The 26,980-nt window shown below is 36.7% G+C and overlaps 1 protein-coding gene across 5 annotated transcripts in view; it reads right to left on the minus strand.

Annotated features, from left to right (window-relative positions):
- LOC135217350 (head-specific guanylate cyclase-like) overlaps positions 1-26,980 on the minus strand; it is a 999,777-nt gene that overhangs the window by 425,782 nt on the left and 547,015 nt on the right. The gene's annotated exons all lie outside the window — the stretch shown is intronic.

Here is a 26,980-nt window from a genome sequence, read left to right on the forward strand (position 1 = left end):
TCAACTTTATTTTAAGAGTTCTGCACATTATTAATTAGTTGGTCTGTCCCATGACAGGTGAAACGGATTTAAAGCACACTAATGTTGTTGATACTCTTTTGCAACGCATGATGATTATTATTTACTTAGTAGTAATATCAGGTGAATTGCGTGTTTCCCGTGATATTATCATGAGTTGTTGGTTTGGCTTCAAAGTCAGCACAACTTGAAGGAATGACATTGTAGTGCGATAATAAGACGCGTTAGGAAAGTAGTTTCCCGTGAGAAAAATTATACGATAATAAAATGTCCATTATTAATTGCATCGTATCCAGATAAGTAGTTTTTTTTGGGGGAAAAAAGCGAGAGTGGTGAACATAACTGAATGCGGATTCCAAATACCGTGGAAAAATTACATTTGACTGGAATCCTCTACAATGTGGCAGGATATCATGTCACCGGTACAAGGTCCCACTGCATACTATACAACTTGGTAACCGTCTCACCGATTTGAGCGCGGTTGGTTTTGAATTCCTGTCGGGCTAATTATCGATTACAATTTGTTACTTCGCATTAGCCAAGGTAAAAACTTGATATTCCTATTGGTGACAACAATAATTCAATGTTAACTCAACTGCTACATGCATTTTAGGCAAACAACTTGAGCAATTACTTTAATAACATGTGATGTCCTTTTCCTTGACCCAGAGCACCGTTCTTCCTTTTATCAAGCTGTTGATATGGACCTGACGTGATTTGCTTCATTTCAGTATCAAACCATTTTCTGAATAATCTCCGTAGTTCTCGATCATTTTGCTCTCTAGAGGCGATTGCACTTGTAATGAATAAGTTGCTGGAATATCCAGCAATTTAGGGAAAGACATTTCTTTATGTGATTCGATGGTATATTCGCCTTCAAGGAACCATCTCTGATTCGGAATTCTTTCCGAGACAAGATATCCACCGTCCCTCGTTCTTTCATCTCCCCTCCGCCCGTAATATCGTTTATTGTCATTCAATGCAAATTATCTTCGCTTCATTCAAAACCATACCCTCTTTGTTTGGTTGAAATGCAAGAGTGTCTTGTAATACAAAGCGCTCTTTCCTGTGATCAATAATTTTATATCATGGTTTACGTAGCCACCCCAGTAATACCTGGATAAAAGGGGCTGACAGTTCGGTAATCCTTGGAGAGTAGGGACAGGCAGTACAGTAATACCTGGATAAATGCGACAATCACCACAGTAATATTTGGGTAAAAGGGATAATCACCGCAGTAATACCTGGATAAGAGGCGCAGTCATCATAGTAATACTTGGATGAATTGGACAGTCACCAAAACAATACCTGGATAAATGTGACAGTCAGCACAGTAATACCTCGATAAATGGGACAGTCACCTCATTAATACCTGGATAAAAGATTCAGGCAGTACAGTAATAGTGATGAAAAGGGACAGTCAGCACAGTAATATCTGGATAAAATGGACAGTCAGCATAGTAATACCTGATAAAAGGAACACTAACCACAGTAATATCTGGATAAATGGGAGTCACCACAGTAATGATTGGATAAAAGGGACAGTCAGCATAGTAACACCTGGGTAAGAGGGGTCCGCATAATAATACCTGGATGAATGGACATTCGGGACAATAATATAAGGATAATTGGGAGAGTCGCCATTGTAATACCTTGATAAAGATGACAGTAAAGCAATATCTGGACAAATGGGACAGTCAGCACGGTAATACATGGATAGATGGGATAGTCATCATAGTATTGCCAGGATATATGGGCGAATCAGCACAGTAATAATTGGATAAAAGGGACAGCTATTACAGTAATACTTGGATAAATGTGTCAGTGAGTACGAGGAGGTGCAGGAAAATGTTTATAAGTAATTCAGAGTTTTCCCTGGCAGTACTGGATTGGTCAGTTAGTATGTATGTATATAATATATAGTATATATATATAGTTATATATATATATATATATATATATATATATATGTATGTGTATATATATGTATATATAAGTGTGTATATTATTATATATATATATATATATATATCTATATATATATATATAAATCTATATATTGTATTTATATATTGTATGCAATATATATATACGTATGTATATATATATATATATATATGTATATATATATATATATATATAATATATATATATATCATTGCATGCTGTCAACGACCGCCCATAGCTATGCAGTATCTAAAATTTTGTCTGACGAAGAGTCAGCGTAATGCAAAAGAAGAATCTCTTAGGTGTTGTATTTCCTATGGGTCGAGTGGGAAAAGACGACTGAAAGAGTTCAGTGTATCTTCCTGGCAAGGAAAAAAAGGCTTAGATTTTTTTCCTTTAACAAGAAGGAAGATTGTTAACAGAATCCGTGAAAATAAATGTCTTCATTTCCAGTATTCTTCTGAACTGGATTATTTTTCTAATGCTTCTATTGTTGTGAACTTGGTCATTCATAGGAAAAAGTAAAAAATGCGCCGAAGTTTCTCCGGTGCAATCAAGATTTCTGTTCAGCGTATAATGATGTATGAACCGCCGTCCCTGAAACCTTCTGCCACGGCCGTTGGTAGCTTGTGTTGTTGGCACCTATAGCTATGCCAGACGTACGATCATGCCTAACATAACCCTTAAATCAAACAAAAACTGCTTAGGCTACAGAGCTGCAATTTGGTACGTTTGATGATTGGAGGGTGGTTGATCAACAGACCAATTTGTAGCCCTCTAGCCTTAGTAGTTATTAAGATCTGAGGCGGACAGAAAAAGTGCTGAGTGACAGACAAACCCATCTCAATAGTTTTCTTTAACACACTAAAAATGAAAATGAGAAAATGCGAAATACCTATCATAGTTTCCTTGTTAAAATATATGCTTCTCCTAAGGAATTTATCATATTTTCCTGTAAAATCTCTTCGTTAAAAGGCAATGCATTTTGATTTATAGAAGTATAATCTTATGAACTATATCATTAATCCTATGCCTACACTGAAACTGAAATATTGGTATTTCAGTTATTTTTGTATATCTCATAGGACGTCAATTTTCAAGCCTACTTAAGAATATCCGAGTCATATCTGATTTTTTTTCGGGCACAAAATTCTCTATTATTTCTGTCGTCTCTCACTTATTCATCACAATATTCCTTGAATTCAAGTCTTATTTTTCGTTACATATCATCCTCCTATTCTAAGCTGAGAGTTGTTTCTTAAGCAATGACTGATGAGTGTTATGACACATACCTTTTTCTCAAGTTTATTTCATTAAACGACTGGTTATAAAAGTTCCGAGAGTTTTGCTAATCTTTCCTTCAGTTATCAATAATAACTGGTGATTGCAGATCCAATTCTAGTCCATAATTAGCCTAATAACCCGTAATTAGTACTCCGCTGACCTACTGCTCCCCGCTGGAGCCTCCAATTAATTGACTCGGGCCCTGCGGCAATCTGATTACAGCCACTTAGCAGGTATGTCATTTTACATAAGGCCTGGCCATCACAAAAGGCGGGTGGAAGTCTCCAACACAGTGGGCTAAAGACAGTGCGGAGGAAAGCCAATTATAAACACTATGGAAATCTGAATATGATGGAAAATATTAGTCTCTTCATGAATTGTGAAGATACAGTGCATTTTAAGATGCCGTAAACGAAAATGCCCTTACAAATTCCTTCTAAAGGGTCAAGATGAACCTGCATTCAGATGAGAATTTCGTTAAATTTGGAAAATTAACCAAATCTTAAAGTCAAAATTCATTTACCCATATTTTTATTCTTATTCCACCTTAATTATACACATACACACAAATACACCATGGGCAAAAACAGCAAAGATTATAGACGTGACGTGACGGTACCCAGTGACTTTGGCCTCAATAGAGCTGAAAGGCACAAAACAACCAAATACCAGGACCTAAAGAACGACCTGAAAAGCACATAGGAACTGAGGGAAATAGAAATAATACCTGTGGTGGTAGGGGCAACTGGAGTTATAAAGAAAAACCTGAGAAAATATCTTCAGGCAATACCAAGTTGCCCAAGTATAAATGAGGTGCAGATTGCTGCCCTCAAAGGAACGGTAAACACCTTGAAAAGAGCCCTCGGATATACGGCTAGTGGAATATAGAGGTGTAACCACAGACCCAAGGCTGGGGCCAGAGAGAAAAACCATACGATTAGATATAAACATAGAACGAAACAGGAAGCAATAACAAATGATTAAGGGCAATTCGTACGTATTGCATCCAGATAAACATAGTACATGTCGAGAGATCCCGAACCTGCAAGCAGAGGAAGTTAACGCTGTCCCTGAACCAGCAATTTCGGTAATTCATGAACTCATTTCAGTAAAGTTAATGACGTGTGGCATCTCAGTACTGGCTAACTGAAAGTAGTGTCCTTATAATCAGGCTGTGTTACAAAAATAATGTAAAGTAAAATACTGCGGGAATGCTATCCTATTCCTTCAAAGTAGACGTGCAATTCTGAGAAAAAAATTTAATGAACTTGAAAAAAAATTTGATTTTTCGAGTAATTAAAAGACGATGGGCGATATGTACATATCACAGACAATTAAAGGAGAGTAATAAATATTGAATTGAAGATGACAGATCAACAACATTTCCTAGACACCCCAACAACGGATAAATTATGAAGACTTAATGCAGATCACAGGTGTCACTGGAGGGCGGAGAATCCCAGACAGAGGGAAAGGGACAGGAGATGACTTAGGGGCGAAGTTCCCCTTTGAGGGAAGGTTTATTGAGAACCCTGTCGTTGATGCTGAGAAGGGTAGAGAGAAAAACTGCCAGAGAGGTCGGAAATGATGATGCTGGGGCGGAATTTAGGCATATAACTTGAGGGCAAGAATGAAAAATAAAGAGGCGACTTGACAAGGTGGTGATATCAACAACGTTAATGAAATGCTTCGCAGAAGCTAAACTTCGGTGAAATCTGATTTTCATAGTGAGTGATCACTAAGAGTGAAAATAGATAATGAGGAGCCTCTTCGGGGAAAGGAAGATGTAATACAACAAATATCTTTTTTAAAAATAAAATAAAAAAAACTTTTAATCGCTGGAATCTTCAATATAGAATTGGAAAGATACGCTTGAAGAGAAATTAGAGGGAAAACAGGATGAGAATTGCTATTAGGTTTTTTGCTTTCTTTACTTGTAAAGTTAAACAAAAAGACTGCCTACTTTTAGCCGCAGACCTACCATTATGTTTGTAACTTATACATGCATGCATACACACACACACACACACACACACACACACACACATATATATAATATATATATATATATAATATATATATATATATATATATATATATATATATATATATATATATATATATATATATATATATATATATACACACACATAGCGTCACGGTACGTTCCTGATTTCGTTCCCCGTCCAACTGGGATCGATGATTCGATCCCCCATGGGGAGGGGAGACGAATTATTAATCAACTAAAATTTCCCCCTCGGTACATATATGAAAATATATAAATTCCGAGGTAGAGCGAATTAGATATTAAAGGACATTTGTAGCTCGAATGATATATATATATATATATATATATATATATATATATATACACGAATCTTTATCAGATCACCGTGATTGTGTATATATGTATATATAAATAATTTTTTATCAGATCACCGTGATTTTATATACACAAACATTAAGCTACAAATGTTGTTTAATATCCAACTCGCTCTACCTCGGAAATGATACAGAAGGGGAAGGAATAATAATAAGTGGATCGTCGTTGGTTCTCAGTGTTCGGCAGTTCGATCTTGTGGGGAGACGAACCACTAATCAATTATAATTCCCCTTCAGCTTTATTCCCGAGGTAGAGCGAATTGGATATTAAACCTCTTGAAATATTCTTAACACATTCAGGGACTTGGGCTTTAGGCTATCCTCTCATCAAAACTATGGTTATCAACCTGATTAAGTTCACATTTTTGGATGCTGCGATAGTTAAGTAAGTACGAAACTAATCTTTTAAAGTAACCGTGCTTCAAAAACGTGAGTTAATTAATGCACATAGACTTATGATTAGCTGTTTACGGCGATGAATCGAAAAAAAATATATAGCAACCCAAGTCAATCAAAGTAAAAATGAGGCAACACGACCGGACAGCGAATTAGAGAGCATGATACATGATACTATCTCTATAGCACTTGGTATGATATATGGACAAAAAATCTCTGGCGTACGAAGGAGTAACGAGAAAAGGGTTGAAGGAAAAAAAACAGCAATTTCAGCTGAAGGGCGAATCAATGCTTCGCTTTTACCAACAGCTGAACTATTCGACTGAGCTTACACAACTACTTACTTACCAACAGCTGAACCATTCGAATGAGCTTACACAGCTACTTAATTCCATAGACAATTCCAAACAGCTTAATAGATGAATAAAGACAACTTCACTCTAAGTTACCCACCAGATAAGTACGAACTGAAATCAACATATCAAACAATTGCACGCAGCTTACTCTACAATGATAGGACAATGAAAGTCAAATACTTACAGACCCAGTCACAAGGACACACTTTCAGTTAGGTAACTTGGAGCCAGATTTGCCCTAGGCAGCCAGTAGTGGTGACAGAAGTGAAGAAAACCGTGTTTGCCTTCTTACAGCCAAAGATGGGACTTTAGATTGGGAGGAGGAATGTCCTTTGCCACTATGTTCATAGGCAACGACATTGTAACCGAGATCGGATTAATGGAATAATGCTTAACTGGTGCTGGTGGCTATATTTCATAACAGGCTAGAAAACAATGATTTCTTTAATTACATCGTTTTTTGTCGGACAATAAGAGTATATAGCAGTTTTAGGTCGTATTTTCATGCAATTGTCCTGGTTCTAGCGACTGTTTGTGAAGTCAGAAAAACCGCTGTTTAAAATATCAAATGATCCGGCCCTTAATACAACATATGGATTTGTTCGAAGACCTCAACGCCAGTAAAGTAACTTGGTAAACACCCCTCCCCCCAAAAAAAATGCCACAGCCCTTTAACTGTGTTTCATACAAAAAATAAAATATTATATATATTATTATATATATATAATATATAATATATATATATATATATATAGACTACTAGGACAAGTAACAAGGAAGGTATTACAGAGAGAGAGAGAGAGAGAGAGAGAGAGAGAGAGAGAGAGAGAGAGAGAGAGATTGATTTCAAGGAACGCGCTGGGTGTTGATGAAACGTTGGAGGGATCCTGAGAACGAAGTTCTCCAACACAACAAACAGTGACCTCGGATTTCTCAGAACAACAACGAAAATAATTACAATAAGGTAGCATGATAACAAAGCAAGAAGTGAAATTCAGTAATGATGACAAGACTGATAAAGTTTCATTGTTTAATTAAACTTGTTTGAACAAAATTATTTACGCAGACAGAACTGCTTTGAGAAACCTAGAAAAATAAATTACCACAATGGAAGTTAACTGGTTCTACTTGAACAGGTTGCACACTGACAAAGACAGGAACTTGAACTAGGCTGAAATCTTAACCATGAAGAAGTGCAAGGACAAGCATCATACATCAGGGGAATTCTCTTATTGCTTCTCAACTATATATCAGCAGAACAAACTATGGACTGGAATAATAAATGGATGAATGATTCGTGAAATTCAGACTATAAAGCTTTGCAGCGCTTACAACAGTGAAAAAATGGAGTTAAAAGTGGTTGAACCCTAAGATACGAGACATCCGTAAGATAGGTGAGAAAGTATAGGATCTAAAGGTGAAGAAAATCCCACGGGTGAACTGAGAAGCAATAGTCAGAGAGGATGGACAACAAACAGGGGAAAAGACACGGAACACAGGTAGTGTAAAAGACAAGAAGAAGGGCGCGGCTAAGGGTTGAAAGGGCACCGAAAACCTTTGTTAACGCTGACAGTGCACCATATGAGGAGGAAGACGACACTAGCCTTCTGCAAAGGAATGAGATTCAACACAAAGGGACTAAATGACAAGCGACAAAGAGATGAAAGCTTAATGAAGTCGGAGACTTTATTTTGCACTTCTGAAAATACGATTTTCTTCTGTATCTAGTATCATTATAACATTGATGTCTAACATAGATAAGGTTACATGAATATATAAATATGCAAATAAATATTCATATAATTATACCATTCGTGAAAATCTTTATTCGTTAGACATACTTCATTAAACGTAAATCAAAACCGCATTAGCTACAAAGTCGAACATTGCAGCTTAACAGTCCCATGATTGCAAATATCAATTCGATGAAAATAGTAATTGTTACCATGGTAATTCAACAGTAATACTTTTTTATTTAAAAAGGTTCTCCTGGAATATCATAATAACACGAGAGTTACTGATGTGAAAAGACCATTAGGGATATTTCTCTTAAAACACTAGCCATAGCAGTTAATGTGTGAGGTGGCTGCCTTCATGCGTTTACGACAGAATTGCCAAAGAGCAATTTTTGAGGCTGTTACCGAGAGATCTGGGAGAAAGAGCAGCGCAATTATTTTGTGTGAACCCACATATTACTGTAAAAGAGACTATTTACCCACTTTTTTTTGTTCAGCTTGTACAACCGTAGAATTTGTAAATAATAATAATAATAATAATAATATAATCATAATAATAATAATAATAATATAATAATAATAAGAATATATGCAGAGACTCAAGGCGATACTCAAGTCAAACTCAAACGCCGGAAATATGATAAAAGCCATAAACATGGGCAGCTGCCAGTAATCAGATACAGCGCAGGAATAGTGGAATGGACGAAGGCAGAACTCCGCAGCATAGATCAGAAAACCAGGAAACAAATGACAATACACAAAGCACTACAGCCAGAGCAAATACGGACAGACTATACATAACACGAAAGGAAGGAGGGAGAGGACTACTAAGTATAGAGGACTGCGTCAACATCGAAAACAGAGCACTGGGCAATATCTGAAAACCAGTGAAGACGAGTGGCTAAAGAGTGCATGGAAGAAGGACTAATAAAAGTAGACGAAGACCCAGAAATATACAGAGACAGGAGAAAGACAGAAGAACAGAGGACTGGCACAACAAACCAATGCACGGACAATACATGAGACAGACTAAAGAACTAGCCAGCGATGACAATTGGCAATGGCTACAGAGGGAGAGCTAAAGAAGGAAACTGAAGGAATGATAACAGCGGCACAAGATCAGGCCCTAAGAACCAGATATGTTCAAAGTACGATAGACGGAAATAACATCTCTCCCATATGTAGGAAGTGCAATACGAAAAATGAAACCATAAACCACATAGCAAGTGAATGCCCGGCACTTGCACAGAACCAGTACAAAAAGAGGCATGATTCAGTGGCAAAAGCCCTCCACTGGAGCCTGTGCAAGAAACATCAGCTACCTTGCAGTAATAAGTGGTACGAGCACCAACCTGAAGGAGTGATAAAAACGATCAGGCAAAGATCCTCTGGGACTATGAGGTAATATCAGACACGGATAGCGGTGATTACGTGCAAAACAGGACACCAGACGTGACGTTGATTGACAAAGTCAAGAAGAAAGTATCACTCATTGATGTCGCAATACCATGGGACACCAGAGTTGAAGAGAAAGAGAAAAGTTGAAGAGAAAGAGAGGGAAAAAATGGATAAGTATCAAGATCTGAAAATAGAAATAAGAAGGATATGGGATATGCCAGTGGAAATCGTACCCATAATCATAGGAGCACTAGGCACGATCCCAAGATCCCTGAAAAGGAATCTAGAAAAACTAGAGGCTGAAGTAGCTCCAGGACTCATGCAGAAGAGTGTGATCCTAGAAACGGCACACATAGTAAGAAAAGTGATGGACTCCTAAGGAGGCAGGATGCAACCCGGAACCCCACACTATAAATACCACCCAGTCGAATTGGAGGACTGTGATAGAGCAAAAAAAAAAAAAAAAAAAAAAAAAAAAAACAAAAAAAAAAAAAAAAAAAAAAAAAAAAAAAAAAAAAAAAAAAAAAAAAAAAATAATAATAATAATAATAATAATAATAATAATAATAATATGCATCCATTACAGGATACGAAATCAAATGTAGCAGGTATTGCAAAAGCACACCTGCAGAATTCTTTTGTTCCTAGGTTACTATAAAAGAAAGAAAAAACAAAACAGAATCTTGAATAGGTTCATAAGCGTCTTATACGAGAGAGAGAGAGAGAGAGAGAGAGAGAGAGAGAGAGAGAGAGAGAGAGAGGCAATATTTCTTGGGGATTAACGCTAAAGGAAAAAGAATGACCAAGTTTACTGAAACCTGATTTGGACCAAAATCTCTGTTGATCATATATTTTTGCCTCCCTTGCCAACAGACTTATTTATCCTCTGACAGTAAAACTATTCAATGCTGACAATGCCTGGCTACTCGCATAAAGTTTTCACCTTCTCTATATCTAAAACAGTTTGACCGGTAGTGTATAGAGCCAATATGGACTTGATAAAAGATGATATGGTTTTGTATGGGACAGCGTGCCATTAGGAAGAGAAAGGAGCCACCGATGCAAAACACATTCTAAGAAATAAAGGCGAGGCATCCCTGGAAAGCTCTCCTTTATCAAATAATGTGCTGATCTTTACAAAATAAGACCCTCCGGTAATTCTGGATAGGCGAGGAGCGTTGCAGTTGGCAGGTTCCCAACTCCTCCGGCGAGAACTGCCTTAAAGCCAGCCGCCAGACCAGACCAGGCAGCAGGAGGGAAAGAAGAAGAAGGAGGCTTCCCGGCTTTGGTCACCTCTCCCGCGCGCAGACACCGCGACTCCTGCAATGAGCATTATGTTTCAACATATGACGTCTTTAATGTCGGAGAAGAAGAAGCCGAGCGCGCTCCATACGATTCCTTGGGCATAGAAGGTCGATTTATATATATAATGCAATGGGAAGCGAGGGGATTATATGATCATCACGTTTCTATACATAGAAGACAGAAAGGGGGATCCAGCCGTATTTAAACCTTTCACTTTACGATATCATTTCAAACATTTTATTTGAAATAAGTTCATGTCAAACCAAAAATTTTATATACCTTTGGCATCCATAAATCATTAACATTTATAGATACACAAATATATATATATATATATATATATATATATATATATATATATATATATATATATACAAATGAGAGAGAGGAGAGAGAGAAGAGAGAGAGAGAGACGAGAGAGAGGAGAGAGAGAGAGAGTGAGTTAAGTGGTTGATTTAATAGGCAGTTAGTAAAGAACTGTGTAATGGTATGTAAAGGGTACGATTATTTTGCTACTGGTTTTAGCCATCGAGAACCTACTATAAAAACCAGGTAACTAAATATTTGACTGAAACATTACCTCACTTGGCAAAGTTTTTCAGGACTGCTCGTATTCATTCAAGTTTCTTTGTAGTTTCGTGCTTTTGTGTAACTAGGCTCATGACCTTTGCTTGACGCCCACATTACGTCGGTGCCGACTCAGAGCTTGGATGACTCATGACGGTGTATGAACCACAGCTTAGAAAACTTTCAGACAAACAATCGGTGCATTTGCATGCATCGAAACCTTTTGAAGATTAAACGAGTCACTCTCACATCTTCACATTCTAACAAAAGGCTTGCATATCCAGATATTCTTTACATACTTCGGTCAGTCTCTATTCTTGTAATGTCCAACATAATCAAACTCTTTGTAACTTTTCTTCTGTACTACAAAGTAACAAGATGTCATAAGCATATTTAATGCTAACATATTTCACTGACGAAACAATCCTTACATTTCCTTCACTCCTCTCATCGCCCCATTCATAAATCCTTATGCATCAATGGGGCCATAAACACTACACCCCTGTCGGGGCTGGGTTTTTTTTTTTTTTTTTTTTTTTTTTTTTTTTTTTTTTTTTTTTTTTTTTTTTTTTTTTTTTTTTTACAAGTACCACTTTTAAGGGTTATCACGACAAACCTTACATACCCTGGTCAGCCACTTGCTTAAATTATCATAAAAGTGACAGCATCCAAGCTGCAGTCCCATGGACTCCTGGCATCTTTTCATTATTTATCATCTTAACTGGTCACTCGCACAGACATTCTGTTTTACATCTTCAGTTCCCATACACGCATCTCCCAATCTGTCTATTTGCTATGCTCTACATTAACCTACTCTTCAACATAGACACTCTAGCAACACAAGATTGTAATGTCTTTGGATTTTTTATTTAATCTAAGATCCATATGTTCATTATGTCTCATTCAACTTTTACTTTCCTCGTGCATAACTTTCCCTTGGTTAAATTTGCATGAAAATCAAGTAGCTCTCACTTTATTCTCTCTCGTTTCATCCTTGACTTCGTCGTTATTGTTGTGTGTTCCTTTAAATGATCTAAAATTCAATGGGACTTCATTTAAAACGATCTTCCACGTTTTCTTTCCTAGTCTAATTTTTCACTATCCCACCATTAGTATCCTTCCTGTTCATCAGTACTTACAAACATTCCCTGCTGAACTAATAGCTCTAGCCTATTTTTCAATAGCCCCCTCTCTATGATGTAAGGCCATCCCCACTAATGGCTTCTGCTAATCACGTCATATCCTCTTCATGCTTGAATTACAAACCTTCCCTCTTCATCTGCAGCAACATTATACTAGTATTTCTACTCTTAATTATGTCAGGCAATGATCACACGTCAACCGCTTTCTTCTTGTAGTTACCACTACCATTAGTATACTTTTTCATCAAGTTTTTATTGACACAAACTCTTCTGATTGGCTTATCTCTTGAAATTATATTTTCCCAACAATCTAATCCACAGATCAAAATCTACCACAAGACTCGCTAGTTCTTACTCACCCTTATTCCCATATCTGTCTTTATATTTCTGCAACTAACATTTCTTTCTTAAAACTTCCAAAGTCTTTCGCTCTCGCACTTTTCTATTCATGGAACATAGGCAATTTCCTCCTGAATGACTTATTTTAACCCCACTATTCCTTCGACCTTCAATAGTATTACCTTTCGCGGACGTAACCACACTACCAGAGCACACTAAAGCTACTTTTCTCCTTGGCGAACTTATCTGTACAGTTCTTACTCTTTAAACCTTCTCCGTAGAAAATTACTGCACAAACAGCAGTTATTCTCAACTACAATTTTCCTATTTGCATTCTGTATTCACACTTTCCTTCCATAAAGTAGAGCGAGCTGATTCAACAATTCCTTCAAACATCCCAACTTTTTCTCCATATTCATTTTCACCTTTCAAATGATTCCATAGCCCAAGGTCAAAAGGAGACAGGTAAAATCATTTGTGGGAGGGTGCGGTCGATCCCCCAAAATCCGGCGTACACCGAAGGCAGGAATTACAACAAGTCACCAGGCTGCTACTACACTTCGTTATAGGTCACTACATATCAGATATTAAAAGTCCTGTGGTGCTATATCACTTCTTTCTTTGGACATTGTAATTTTCAATTATTTAAGAACGTCTAGCGGGAAAAATAGGAGCGAGAATTTCTGCAACATTTCACATTGACAAGAGTGATATGGCTTGCAGGCAAGATTGGAAAGAGACATAGTAAATAGATCTTGCTATGATAAAATTGGAGGATTTGCATGCTGTTACACAAGAAAGAAATAACCTCGCCTTAGAAAGAAAACAGTAGGAAGAGGAAAGATTGGCCTTATTCGGAAAGGTGAGAAACTTGAGTACCGAAGTTTCGTGTTGCAGAATTTTTTTTTGGAGATTTGTTCTCCCTTTCTCTTGTATAAAATATCATGCAGGGAAAAAACATGAAAGTGTGTACTGGAATAGCTCTAGGGACTTCAGAAACCCTGCCAACTCATGTTTCAACATGTCCAATTCTAGGACGACATACGATATAAAGATCTAAAAGTACAAACAGACTGAATTTGAGTGAACAAATAATAGCATCCTTTACTTTTCTCCCTGAAGTCTTTTGATTATCATGACACATTTCTTGATAACATTCCCATTAAACCTCCTACACACAAACACTTTCATAATCTTCCTAAGTTTCTGCATTTTCTTTTCTCTGTCAACAACCGACCCTTGATTATCTGCAAGCATCAAACACTCCACACTCTCTTAAAGTGCTTACGCCAAACATTACATACATCTGCTTGGTTATACTTAATGTGCATCAACTCTGAAACGACAGAAATAAGTGGCCATGGAGCATTACATCTTTGTTAATTGATGTAAAACTAGTCACTCCCATCTATATAACAATATAACACATTTGTATTTTTGCAAAAACGTCTCTTATGTCTAAGCAAATTGTCTTGCAATAATATATACTCCATACCCTCCATATCCTTCCACATCACAACCCACTTCTACTTGATAATCTTATTTTTACTTTCTGCAATGCAAAATGTTCATTGCACCGAGACATATTATGCAACATATTATAAGCTAAAAAGATGAACCGCAGCTTTTTTACACTGTCTCTTTCGTTATTTGAAGGATTCTGCTAAGTGTAACTGGTAAATTAAACAAGTATAATTTTTTTCTTATGCGCATATGGTATAAGCATGCAAACATATCCTAGAGACACTCTGAGGAATAAGTATTCTACGTTTAATGTCTTTCCTACTATGAGATTCAGGGCCTCTGTAACACGGTTTTTTCGCAATAACTTTTTATCTATGCATTTCATAAATATAACGCTTTTTCAGAATACATATTATATCAACACATAAATTTTGAGTGTATTCCTGCACAACGTAGGTTTGAATAAATTTGGTACTTACAATGTAAAAGTGACCTTTTTTGAAGACGGGCCACCTTACTCAGAGAAAAGGTTTCGAACGCACTCGTTACGTAACTTATGACATCATTTCTTCCCTCTTTCTCGATGGATGATTGGCTATACGTAACGAAGGCTAAACCTCTGGCAACAATGACATACAAATTTAAATACAAGCAAAGCAGTACACCTTTATGAACTCTGGAACCTCTACACTGATAATTGTCATAATGAACAGACCAACAAAATATGTTAATAAATACAAAAACACTTCGATTATTAGTCTAACTCCCAAAATAAGTTTCCAAAGAACAAATTACCAGTCGACTTTATAGGTCACAATCAGAATTGGACAAGATGTAGGAAAAGAGTTGGTAACTTACCAAAACCATAAAAAAAGTAGACAAGCTTGATTTTGATAACTGCTATTATCCCAAATGTCAAGCAATTTTTATTTATTGTTGGGCTATTTTGCCTATTTAACTGAAAAAAAATAGCCGGTAACGTATATTGGCTTTAAACCTTCACCAATAATTATCGTCAGAATGGTGATTTCATGAGGCTCCACCCACTTTCGCCTCGTTATAATTCAGGATAACACTGAAGGCTACCATGGGCATTGTTGGATTAGAAAATTTAACTTCTGCTATAAAAAACTAATTTCTCGAGTAGTTGTAAGAAGTGCTAAATGATCCTCAAGGATCCCAGCAGTTGGTCTAAACGTTTAATTCATGTATATCACTGCTATACTGTTGCGGCACTACTGCTACTACTATTACTACGCTAGCACTGATACCCCACCCACATCTATGTATCGTTCCGCCATTCATAAAGTCTTTGGGTTTCAGAGCCGATGGAATTTCTGTCTGGTGGGTGGGCGGGGCAACATTTAGTCAAAAGATGTTTGTTTACCTTGCTTACGTAATGAATGTTTTTCGACTCTTGGCTCGTAATCATTGACCATGGCGTCGGCTAGATCATTTTACTCTATAAAAAGTTAAAACTATCGGGTTTAGGTTATTGATAATGCTGAAAAAATTTGTGTGTGGTTGTAAAATATACATATGTCAACTTTCAGCTACATCCGATGCTTTGACAAGGAGCAAAGTCCAAAAAACCGTGTTACACAGACCCTGAATCTCATAGTAGTATGGCTAACTTGTTACATGGTAATGGCATAAATCCGCACGCATTACATATATCTTGTATTAAACAGCACCTTTAGTTATCACCCTACAAATATCACTCACTGATCTACGTTTGACAATATATTATTATATTATATATATATATATATATATATATATATATATACTTATATTTCTATCTATATATATATTAAATAATATATAATTATAAATATTAAAAAAATATATATATGGACCTATATTCCCTTATGCAAACTCTATTGTAGCTAAAAGTTAAGTATATCTTAGTTTTACTAGTCCACTGAGCTGATTAACAGCTCTCCTAGGGCTGGCCCAAAGGATTAGATTTTTATTTATGTGGCTAGGAACCAATTGGTTACTCAGCAACGGGAGCTACAGCTTAATGTGGGATCCGAACTACATTATATTGTGAAATGAATTTCTAATCACCTGAAATAAATTCCTCTGGTTCCGCATTGGCAGCAGAGGGGAGTGAACTCGGGCTACCAGACTGATAGGCGAGTATGCAAACCACTCGTCCAATGAGGAACTTTCTATTGAAGTTCATGACATTGTTAGCCAGTACTATCATTTTATCAAAACTTTGAATCAGTCTATACCTCATCTTTTTCTCATCAGGCAAGCTTCTCAGGAATTAACGAAAAATTATTCATGTTCTTCCCATTCACCGTTTTCTCTAGTCGACGGCCCATTTCCCCACCTATCAGTGGTGTCTTCAGGACTGGATCACAAATAGCCTAAGAAGCTTTTCATTATTGCACGGACTTTTGAATTTGAATATGACGTCATTGGGTGCTGGATTTTTATAGGTCAGCAGGTCACTTTCTCTTGCTGGTGGTCTGGGCACAGCATTGGCATTCCTGGTGCTCCAAAGCACACGTCCTATGCCGTGGCCCACAGCAAAGGGCATGGGCAAAGGCGTGACTCCCATCTGACTAATAGTCTTGGTTTGTCTCCTTCTGGACTCTCACGGATGTCCTGTGATGTCCTTCAAGAAGGGATGATTAAATTAGTATTCTGTATATTTAACACAGGTCATTGTTAATTTATATTCACAGCTTCTGTTATTTGCAATCCGTGGAACGTGGCTTCTCTGTGCATAATTTCTGTGCTTTCTAATACTTCTCCTAGTGTCAATTTACGGGCATGATCTTCTACATGTTGAAATATTGCTCCTGGGTTGTGGTGAACTTGCAATCACCTGTGCAGAGCGGTATGGTGCAACCTATATAGTAACTGCTGAGGATTCGAAATGTCCCTTTGGTACATTTAAATTTGTGTTATGAAGGTGGACTCCCTCCCACATCTCTCTACAGGGGACCATGCTATTTTGCATTACAAAGGTGCTGGCTAGGTTTGGCAGGCAGCATGTAGATCTGCAGAACACAGGAAGAGGCACCAGAACTCACATGTTAGTGAGGGGATTGTAGGCTAGGAAAATTTAAATTTACTATGAGACATTGCTGTAAAAGCGCAGTTGAAACTATAAGTTTGGTAACTTTACCAGATTAATGCTAAGAAATGGGTTTTTGCACTTACCAATAGGAGTCTCCATAGATATCTATATCTAATTTCAAGGATTTATATAACCACTTCATACTATGAGAGTGTTACATGCTATGTGCCTAAATAACCCTATTTATGACTTTATTCTTGGAAGCATCCCAGGCATAAAGTGGAGGTTGACTAGGTCAAGAAAGCTGTGGGGATAAATTACCAAAGGGACAAGCCAGAGGAAAGTGATGCAGGGATAGGATTTGGTGAAGATTAGTACTGATGCAGGAGAAGTTATGAACAGAGCACCAGTGCAGTAGGAGAAACATAGCATAAAGCCGCAGGCAGTATCTTCTAGCATCCCAGATGTACAAGTGCAATTGAAGGAAGCTCAGCAGAAGGATCCTAGCCTAGCTTAGTAATGGCAAGGGCCAAGGCTGACAAAAAATGTTTGACAAAGGGAGAAGGAACTTTCAAGTTAAAAGCAGAGGAATTTTTTTAGTTAAAAGTAATCAACATGTTATATGTTTTCCAGGGCATGGCAGGTGAGGGATTTTGGATATCACTGAGACCAAGTGATGAAACTGGTCAATGATTTTGCTGCTTAACTAGAAGAGTAGAAGAGTATGGAAGTGAAATTTTGGTTCTTCCACGTATATCTCTTGCAACCAATACAGATGCCTACCTCATTGATGTCATGGCCATAGTGCAGAGCTTGAATGAGAACCATTTTAAGTACTTCAATTATATTGGAAACATAAGTGCTAAAAAGACTCATAAAAATTTTAAACAATAATAATATGAATGTTGAGGTTGTGACAGTGGTGTTTGATAGATATGACAAGTTTAGTATAAAGTCACCTGAGAGAGATGGCCGTGGAACCACCAACTCTGAAATCACCATTCTTTTTCATGGAAATAGACTAGTTTTCAATTACGGCTGCTTTCTGAAGTCAGGTCTTGCTTTCTTTTCTGAAGTCAGTTTCAAATAAGGCAGGTCTTGCTTTCTTTATATTTGATTATATGTGCTTACACGGCAATGAGTTGCTTCTTACATGAAAATCAATATTAGCTGGAGACTTCAAAAATTGAGAGCTGGTAAAAATCCTAAAAGAAGGTAGTGCGCCTTTTATGGATGAAGTTGAACTTCAGTTCTGAACTGAAATTTACTCATGAAGAGGCAGACACATGCCCACTGTTACATGCAGTGAGTCTCTCAAACCAACATTCGAGGATCATCATGAGATGTGATGAAATAGATGTCTGTGTGCTACTTATATGCTACTTGAGTCAAAGTATGCTTTCGCCTGAGGTAACATATTATGGGCATTTTAGGACCTTAAAATATTACAAAGGAATACTATTCAGATATATGCAATATTCAACCTGCTGCCCATGCTCTCCTGGATAAGACATCACTTCTGCAATCTACAGGACGGGAAAGCGTACTGCCTTTACAGTTCTCATAAAAAATGCCAAAGCCTTACAATGTTTGAGCCATCTCCAGGATTTGGATACACTCCTGGACGCTTCAGTGGATTTTCTGTTATTAATGCATGGGAAGAAAGCCTAAGTCAAACATCATTCAATAAACTGAGATTTCAGTTTGCACTTATGACTGACAGAGTGGTACCACCACTGCCACCGTCTGAAGACACACTCTGCGCCAGGTATCTGACCATAGTATGGTGTCAGAGCCACTCAGCTAAACCTGAAATACCTGACCTTAATGGTTATGGATGGCATGTAGACACCAACAATGGACCTTCAAGCTACTTTGTATAAAAATGAATCTGCTCCAGTAGAATCAAGGGATATTGCTCCCTTATACTACAAAGACAAATAATGTAAAGGTTATAATTGTCAATGCAGACAGACAAGCTGGTCTAGATTGTATTGAGATCTGTTCCTGTTTCCCTCAACACTGTGACAATCCAATAAATAGGGAGGAACAAAGTGTTGAGGATATTGGAGATGACTATGATGTGAACTGAGGTTAGAATTTCTAGACCCGTTTTAATTTCTTGCAGAGTTAAATTTCTAATTTAACATAAGAAGCAACATGGAATTCTTTGTTTATTTTCAAATATTCAATGCGTTAATTATCTATTTTGTTTGATAAAATGAGAAGATAACCTGAAATCCATTCACTCTGCGAGGTGACTCTTATATTGATAAATACATTGTATTTTTACACAGCAGTGCTGGTCGTTAATAGTTAATCTAGTCGTTAATAGTTAATTATTAACTCCAATTTAGTGTGTTTTCAGCATTTTCTTTTATGTACAATATTAGTGTATTGCAATATAAAGTACAGCATAAGGCACTTTGTTTTGGGGTTAGTTTGGTAAAAGAGTCAGTAATACGAGATGTGACATACTATATATGATTAGTTTTAATTTTTCTGAATTGATCACTAATAAATTGAATAATTATTGCAAACTCTCAAAAGAAGTGAAAACTATGTTTATAAGGTATTTTGTAATTTCCATTTCTGTATAAAGTCAGATATCAATATAAGGAAAACCTAATTTGGTATTTTTTTCTGATTTCTATTGATATAAAATGAGGCGTCTAGCACTAAAACCCACACACCACATTTTAAAAAATAGAGAAAAAAGGCCTTTAAATTTGTAAATTTAAAAAGGCCATAACTTTTATTTTTCAAGACATTTTCTTCAGGTTTGCATTTTTGGAATGTTTAGGACCCCAAAAATATGATGTTATATATGAAAAAAAAAATTAGACTGTGCACAATTTGACTGGCTGATTGATTGTATGATTGATTGCAAAATTGATGAGCAAAATTAATGCTGAAGTTTACAAAAGTACAGATTATATATAATGCAAAATTGAACCATATTCTCATCATCAAAATATACACTCACTTACACCATTCGAAAGAGGAAACGAAGGGGATTCCAGATGTACGATAAAATGCATTTCTCAAATTTGTGGCGAGTGTGGGTTTTAGCACTGGACGCCTCAAATCTAAGAGGTTAAATCTCCAAGTTAGAGGTGAATTCCCAGAGGACAACCTCACTTTCCTCAAAAGTGATATCTAAAGGAACCAAATAATAAAAATTTAAACTTGTACTAAAGTAGTGCATGGTATCATCAAAATTTTGTCTTAAGATCACAGCACTATAGGTGGTGGTCTATTCTCGAGTTATCACTCATTGGAATTAATTCACGCATACCTCCTCTTGAAGGAACTGATGGAATGGTTACATATTGACCTAAACAGAAGGCAGACCTTTTGGCTCAAGTTTGCGTGGACCAGCAGTACGGTATTGCCTTAGTCATGAGGTCTACAGAAGTGAAAACTTCTTGGATTTTACAGCTATGGTGGCATTAACTTTAACAGGATCTTTCCTATCTTTTAATAAAAAAAAAGAATGATTAATTATTTCACTGTTCTTAATATTACAACTATTTTCAGAAGATTAGTTGGACTTGCAAGTTTCTCTTCTGTTTGGAAGAAGGGGAACATTGCTGCATTACCTAAGAGGATAAGTCAGTCCTCGTGCCTCTCTGAATATAGGCCAATCTTAATTAACCTTGTTATATCTAATGTGTTTTATATATCACTCTCTAAATGTATCTGTAGGTCTTTTAAGGTAACAACCTAATACCATCATAAGAGTTTGGATTTTATGAAGGCCTTGGCACTTGTGATACACTGCTGTCTACCATCTTGTAATGTGCTCATGATGAGAGTGCACGGGCAGGCAAGGTTGGATAGATTTTAGTACAACCATTGACTGCCTATTAATTCTTTATAAGCAGAAACAAAATGGTGTGTGTTGTATAGTAGCTTTAGTAATGTAATTTCGGGTGTTCCTCAAGGATGTGTTCTTAATTAATTAGTATGCATACTAGTGACATAAGGCCAAATTTTGAGAACAAACTGATTGCATATGCTGTTGATGCTGTTGTTCCTTCTCAGTAACTTAGGTTTGTGGTTGCTGAATCCTTGAACAGAGATCTGGCATACATTCATTAGTGGCTTAACCTCTCTAAAGCTCTGTATGATAGTGAATACAAAAATGACATTTGCCTTTGCATCCTGATTTCTATTTTAAATGGTATGATTTTAAGCCGATGATTACTTTAAGATTTTAAGTGTAAATTTTGGTAGGAAAAGTAATTTTGAGAAGCATATACGTGCGTAATAACGTGTCCTCTGTTTAGAAAAATTTTGGTATCTAATGGAAATATGTTAAAATATCTCGGGATGAAGTAGTTATATCTGTGTTTCAACTCAGTTTTCCTCCTCCTTCTTTATTTGAAATACTGGTCTTTAGACCAGTATTTCACAATTCAAGTTTATTTTACCAACTCTTACTGTTGACTTGTGTTATAGAAATAAAGTGAATTCATATCATACTGGGAACACTGGACGTAATCCCAAAGAATCTCGGCAGAAGCTTAGAGTGAACTAGAGGCACAATTCTCCAACAAGCTTGCAACTGAATAGTGCACCGCTGGTCACAGCAAAGATGATTGGAAGAGTGATAGAATCCTAAGAAAACAGGGTAGTACAGGATAGATCACCAGAGGCAGGTTGCAGTACGGATCTAGAGTAGGAGATACCAGCATAGCAAGATTGTGAAACAAATTTTATAATCATCTTTACCAACTGGTGTTTCAATATTTCATGTGAATTAAAAAAAAGGTTGAAGCTAAGGAAGCGAGGTATATGAGTAACGCGTGAAATAACAGGCAGTTGGAAAATAAAAGCTTTGTCTTATGGTTCAACTTCCGAGGAGACTGGTTGTGTAAATGAAATAGGAATTCAAGTAAGTAAAATGCCGCAACCATACTCTGTTGTTTTCCATCTGTCCATCCGCCTGTTGTGTTTGCGCATGGTAACACTGCGTCCCGGGGTTTGAATAATATCCTATTTCGAATATTAACGGTGTAATTCGCATTCAGTAAATTATTTAAACACTTTTCAGTTGCAAATGTACACCCAGATATCCTTTTATTTACCTAAAACGTACACGTAGCGTAACTATTTAAAGCCCGGGAAAGCCCAGGACGCAGTGTTACCATGCGGAAACACCACAGGCGGATGGACAGATGGAAAAAAACAAAGTATAGAACTACAACACCGCTACTATAACTTAAAAGACCGAAACTAGTGCCACTAGTACTAAACAACCGAAAATAGTACTTAAAGACCGAAATTAGTACCACACAGATATAAATTAATGCTTAATACGAACATACACTCTCATATGCCAAATGTAGTTTCTCATCGTCGGATAACGACCATAAAGCGTTATATTATACTTTTGGTAGGGAACGATCTCACAGCTTAATACAACTTTGTCTCAACATCGGACACAATGTTAAATCCAAGCGCGAAACGAAGAGCGGTTATAGCCAGCACATTTTCGTTAATTCAGAAAACTAAAGAATAAACGGGAGGGACAAGAAAATGAGATAATCTTGATCATTCAACAACAGCGCACGACAAATTCATTTAGAAAAAAAATTAAGAAGTATTAAAAAAATGCAAAAGATACCTGTAAAAATAGGAGCGTCTTCATTCACCTAATATTTTCTTACGCCATTTCAATAAGCCTTTGCTCCAAAAAGTTAATGAGGTCATTTGTATATAATGAAGCATAAAATACTAATGATCAAACTTTCCCAATACCATCGTGAGGTTTAGTATGGATTATGGTGATATGAAAAGCGACACGAAGAAAAAGGGAGGTTATCAGAAAGACGATTTTTCTTAATATCTCAAGTTTTACCAATAACTTATATATGAAAGACGCCGTGACTTATAATTATTTTTAAAAAGTATAAAGAGATTAATAAGGCAAGGATAACCTTAAATTTTGTGCAAGTTTAAAAAGGTAACACTACTTAATATATACTATATATATATATATATATATATATATATATATATATATATATATATATATATATATATTATGTGTGTGTGTGTGTGAGCGAGCGAGTGTGTATGCCCAGTAAGATTTAGTGGCGTCAGTGCCTCTCACGTGGTGCACTGTAGGCATTACTTAAGGGTCTTTGCAGCAACCCTTAGGCCCCTAGCTGCAAACTCTTTCATTCCGTTTACTGTCCTTCCATTTATATTCCTCCATTTGACTTTTCCCCTCTTCATAGTGCAACCGATAAGTGTAATATATATATATATATATATATATATATATATATATATATATATATATATATATATATATGCATATGCACACACACACACAATTCGGAGGTCATGTTAAGGCATTCTGTTTATATCCGTTTCGTATCACTTCATACATTTTCCAGGCTGAAGATAAGGACAAAAAACCAATTATGCAATAAACAGCTGTGTTGACGATGACTGGTGGTTGAGAGTAGGAACAGTCAGTTTAATCACCATGGATTCGAAGGTAGTTAGTACTTGGGTGCCTCGTGCTCTTCCCACTACACTAAAGTCTTTAGCGTCTATATGAGTTTAACATATTTTACTATGATTTCTTATTCGACTGATCGGGACTTGATAGGCGGCTTCCCGTTCTGTAACTGACTCTCTGATGAGAGGAGATTCGGGTCTTCAGCAGCCTCTTGGTACAACCGACGTATGTGCACAGACTGCATCTTGGACAGGTATATACTATTACCGAGGTTTCAACCTCTGTACAGTTTATATATATATATATATATATATATATATATATATATATATATATATATATATATATATATATATATATATTCTCTCTCTCTCTCTCTCTCTCTCTCTCTCTCGTCCTCTCTCTCTCCCTCTCTCTCTCAACCATTCTCACATAATTACCTAAGGTAACCATATCAGACTCGTGAACTACAAAAATACATTTATTTAAGAACAAAGTATTAACTAAATAAATCAGGTTCTTGACAAAATGTTAACTGAAAGGTTAAGTTAAAAAATCCAAATAACTCAAATAACCCTGGGGATTGAACTAAACCCATCCACCCCTTTCTCTACAATAACTAACATTAGTTTAGTCATAAAACTAGAAAAGTTATAGCAAAGTCTTACAAGTAACACCATAACCACGGAACCATCGGTTAGTTCCCATTATCAAATAAGTTCCCATTTGGTCCATAACCAGATCCGTCTGGAGATAGACAGAAAAAGACATCCACATAAGCAGAAAAAAATCAAAATGACATAAATCAAAAGGTCAAATGGAATAGGACATCTTTAAAACAAATATTCAAAATACAAAGACAAGCCACGCTTGGGCTTAAAAGTAAGTATGCTTACCCATTCAAGCAGTAATCACACACTAATTAAAAATACAGTTAAAGGAGCCATCTTGGCCCTTTGCCGACTTTGTATAGTTCTCCATTTTGGTTATCTTACTCTCCCATTATGTAGGGGAATAGCTCGCATGTACGCAAGCACAAGTTCACTCACAAGACACTCCCAGATAAGTGTCGTCATAGTTTCGTCACAAGTTCATGACGTCATATACAGATCATAGTCACACCTATAATTCTACTCAAAACCAGATTCTAAAAGCATATTTGCTTCCACTCATGCACGTACACAGGACGTGGTCTGTTCTGCTTAGGCAGCGACCTTAGACATCGCGCCACCCAAGGAGGTTGCGTCAACATTTTCGAAGCTGATGCTGAGGTTGTCACTTTAGGACCTCTGTTTCCACGGAGAGTCAAAATGATGGCTTCTACGTTTCAAAGAATGTCATTGCTCATCACATCCGCTTATCATCAGTAAAAAAAAAGACAATTCAAAAGTAACGAATCATATTCATAATGGTGTTTTAATTATATTCTCAATACTCATCATCTCATATATTTGTAAATTACACTGGATGTAAAAAAAGAAGCTAATCTTATCCATAAAATGGAATAGGGGTCCAATAGTTCGGGGGTTCATCGGGATTAATGTTAGATTAAGTGCAGGTAATTCTCTATTAAACAAACTGATACATATTTTCCTGAATCTATTATCAAGTAACTAAGGGATTCTAGCATAAAGGCGTAATTTAGGAACGTTAGATAATGTGGGTGGAGAATTTAACTTCTGATTAAGCAGTTTATGGGATCCTTGGAATAGAACTAGTGGAAAGTAATCATTCTTAAAATAACTGGCGAGAAATGCAAGTTCGGCGTGGAAGGCAGACAAGCTATAGGTTGGTGTAAAGGCCCTGTGGACTGAGGAGAAAAGTAGACACGGAATTAGACCACTTAGAGGACAGTGTAAAGGCCCTGAGGAGAAGAGTAGACATTGAATAACACCAGCTAGAGGACAGCGTAAAGGACCTGTGGACTGAGGAGAAGAGTAGACATGAAATTACACCAGCTAGAGGTCAGTGTAAAGGCCCTGTGGAGAAGAGTAGACATGGAATTAATCTTAAAATAAAACAAACAAAACAGTGAAAGTGCACTTTCTAAAAATCCCGGAATAGAAACCTTTTTCATCCCTAGCAACTCTGGGATCCAGGCAGGGGAGAGAGGTTTGGGCCCCTTTTCAACGGTGAATTTCATATTGGGATGTTAGATTTTTAAATATGTCAACTTGGTGGTCATGTGTAAAGAGAGCGAGAGTATCGTCGATGTAGAGTCGATAAAAGAAAGGGTGGAATCAAGGGGGCAATTGTCCAGGATTCGATCCTTCATGGAGTTAATGAAGATATTAGCGAAGGTCGTCCTAGTGGACTCCGCATCGCAATTCCTTCCACCTGTCTGTAGAGGGTACCGTCAAACACAAAAGCCGTGCCCAGCACGGCCAGCCATCATCAGCAAAGCTGTTTATTGCATAATTTGTTTTTTGTCCTTGTGTGTGTATATTTTCCAATTTTTCGTCCTCCCTATCAGTCTGCTTTATGCTACCAACGTGGGAAGGTGTCCTTTGCCCCCTGTCTTTTCCTGTTTAAATTTTCTCTGTTCTGCTTTAGATATAAACATGGTGTTAATAAGTAAATATTGTATATAATCCCTACATTATGTATGCGAGTATATTATTCATTTTAATCGCTTTTCAGCCTGGAAAATGTATCAAGCGATACGAAACGTCGGCCTTTTAATAAAAGGGATATAAACGGAATGCCTTAACATATGAACTCCGAATTGTCTACTGCCTTAGCGCCTACTCCTGCTCTTATATATATATATATATATATATATATATATATAGATATATATATATATATATCATATATATACTATATATAGTATGTATATATATATCTATCTATATATATATACACACACTATAGACTACATATATGTATATATGATATATATATATATATATATAGATATATCCTTTAAACAAAATGGTGGTATGGCAATGGGATCTCCACTCGGTCCCACCTTTGCTAATATCTTCATTTGCTCCCTGGAGGAGCACATACTAGATAATTGTCCGCTGGCAAACAGCTCTGTTTTACCGAAGGTCTGTCGATACTTTTTGCTTTTCAGAAACCGGGGCGATGCAGTTAGCTTTTTAGAAAATGTTAACAGTATACGT

This window comes from Macrobrachium nipponense, chromosome 7, assembly GCF_015104395.2.
Source record: "Macrobrachium nipponense isolate FS-2020 chromosome 7, ASM1510439v2, whole genome shotgun sequence".
Taxonomy (NCBI): Eukaryota; Metazoa; Arthropoda; class Malacostraca; order Decapoda; family Palaemonidae; genus Macrobrachium; species Macrobrachium nipponense.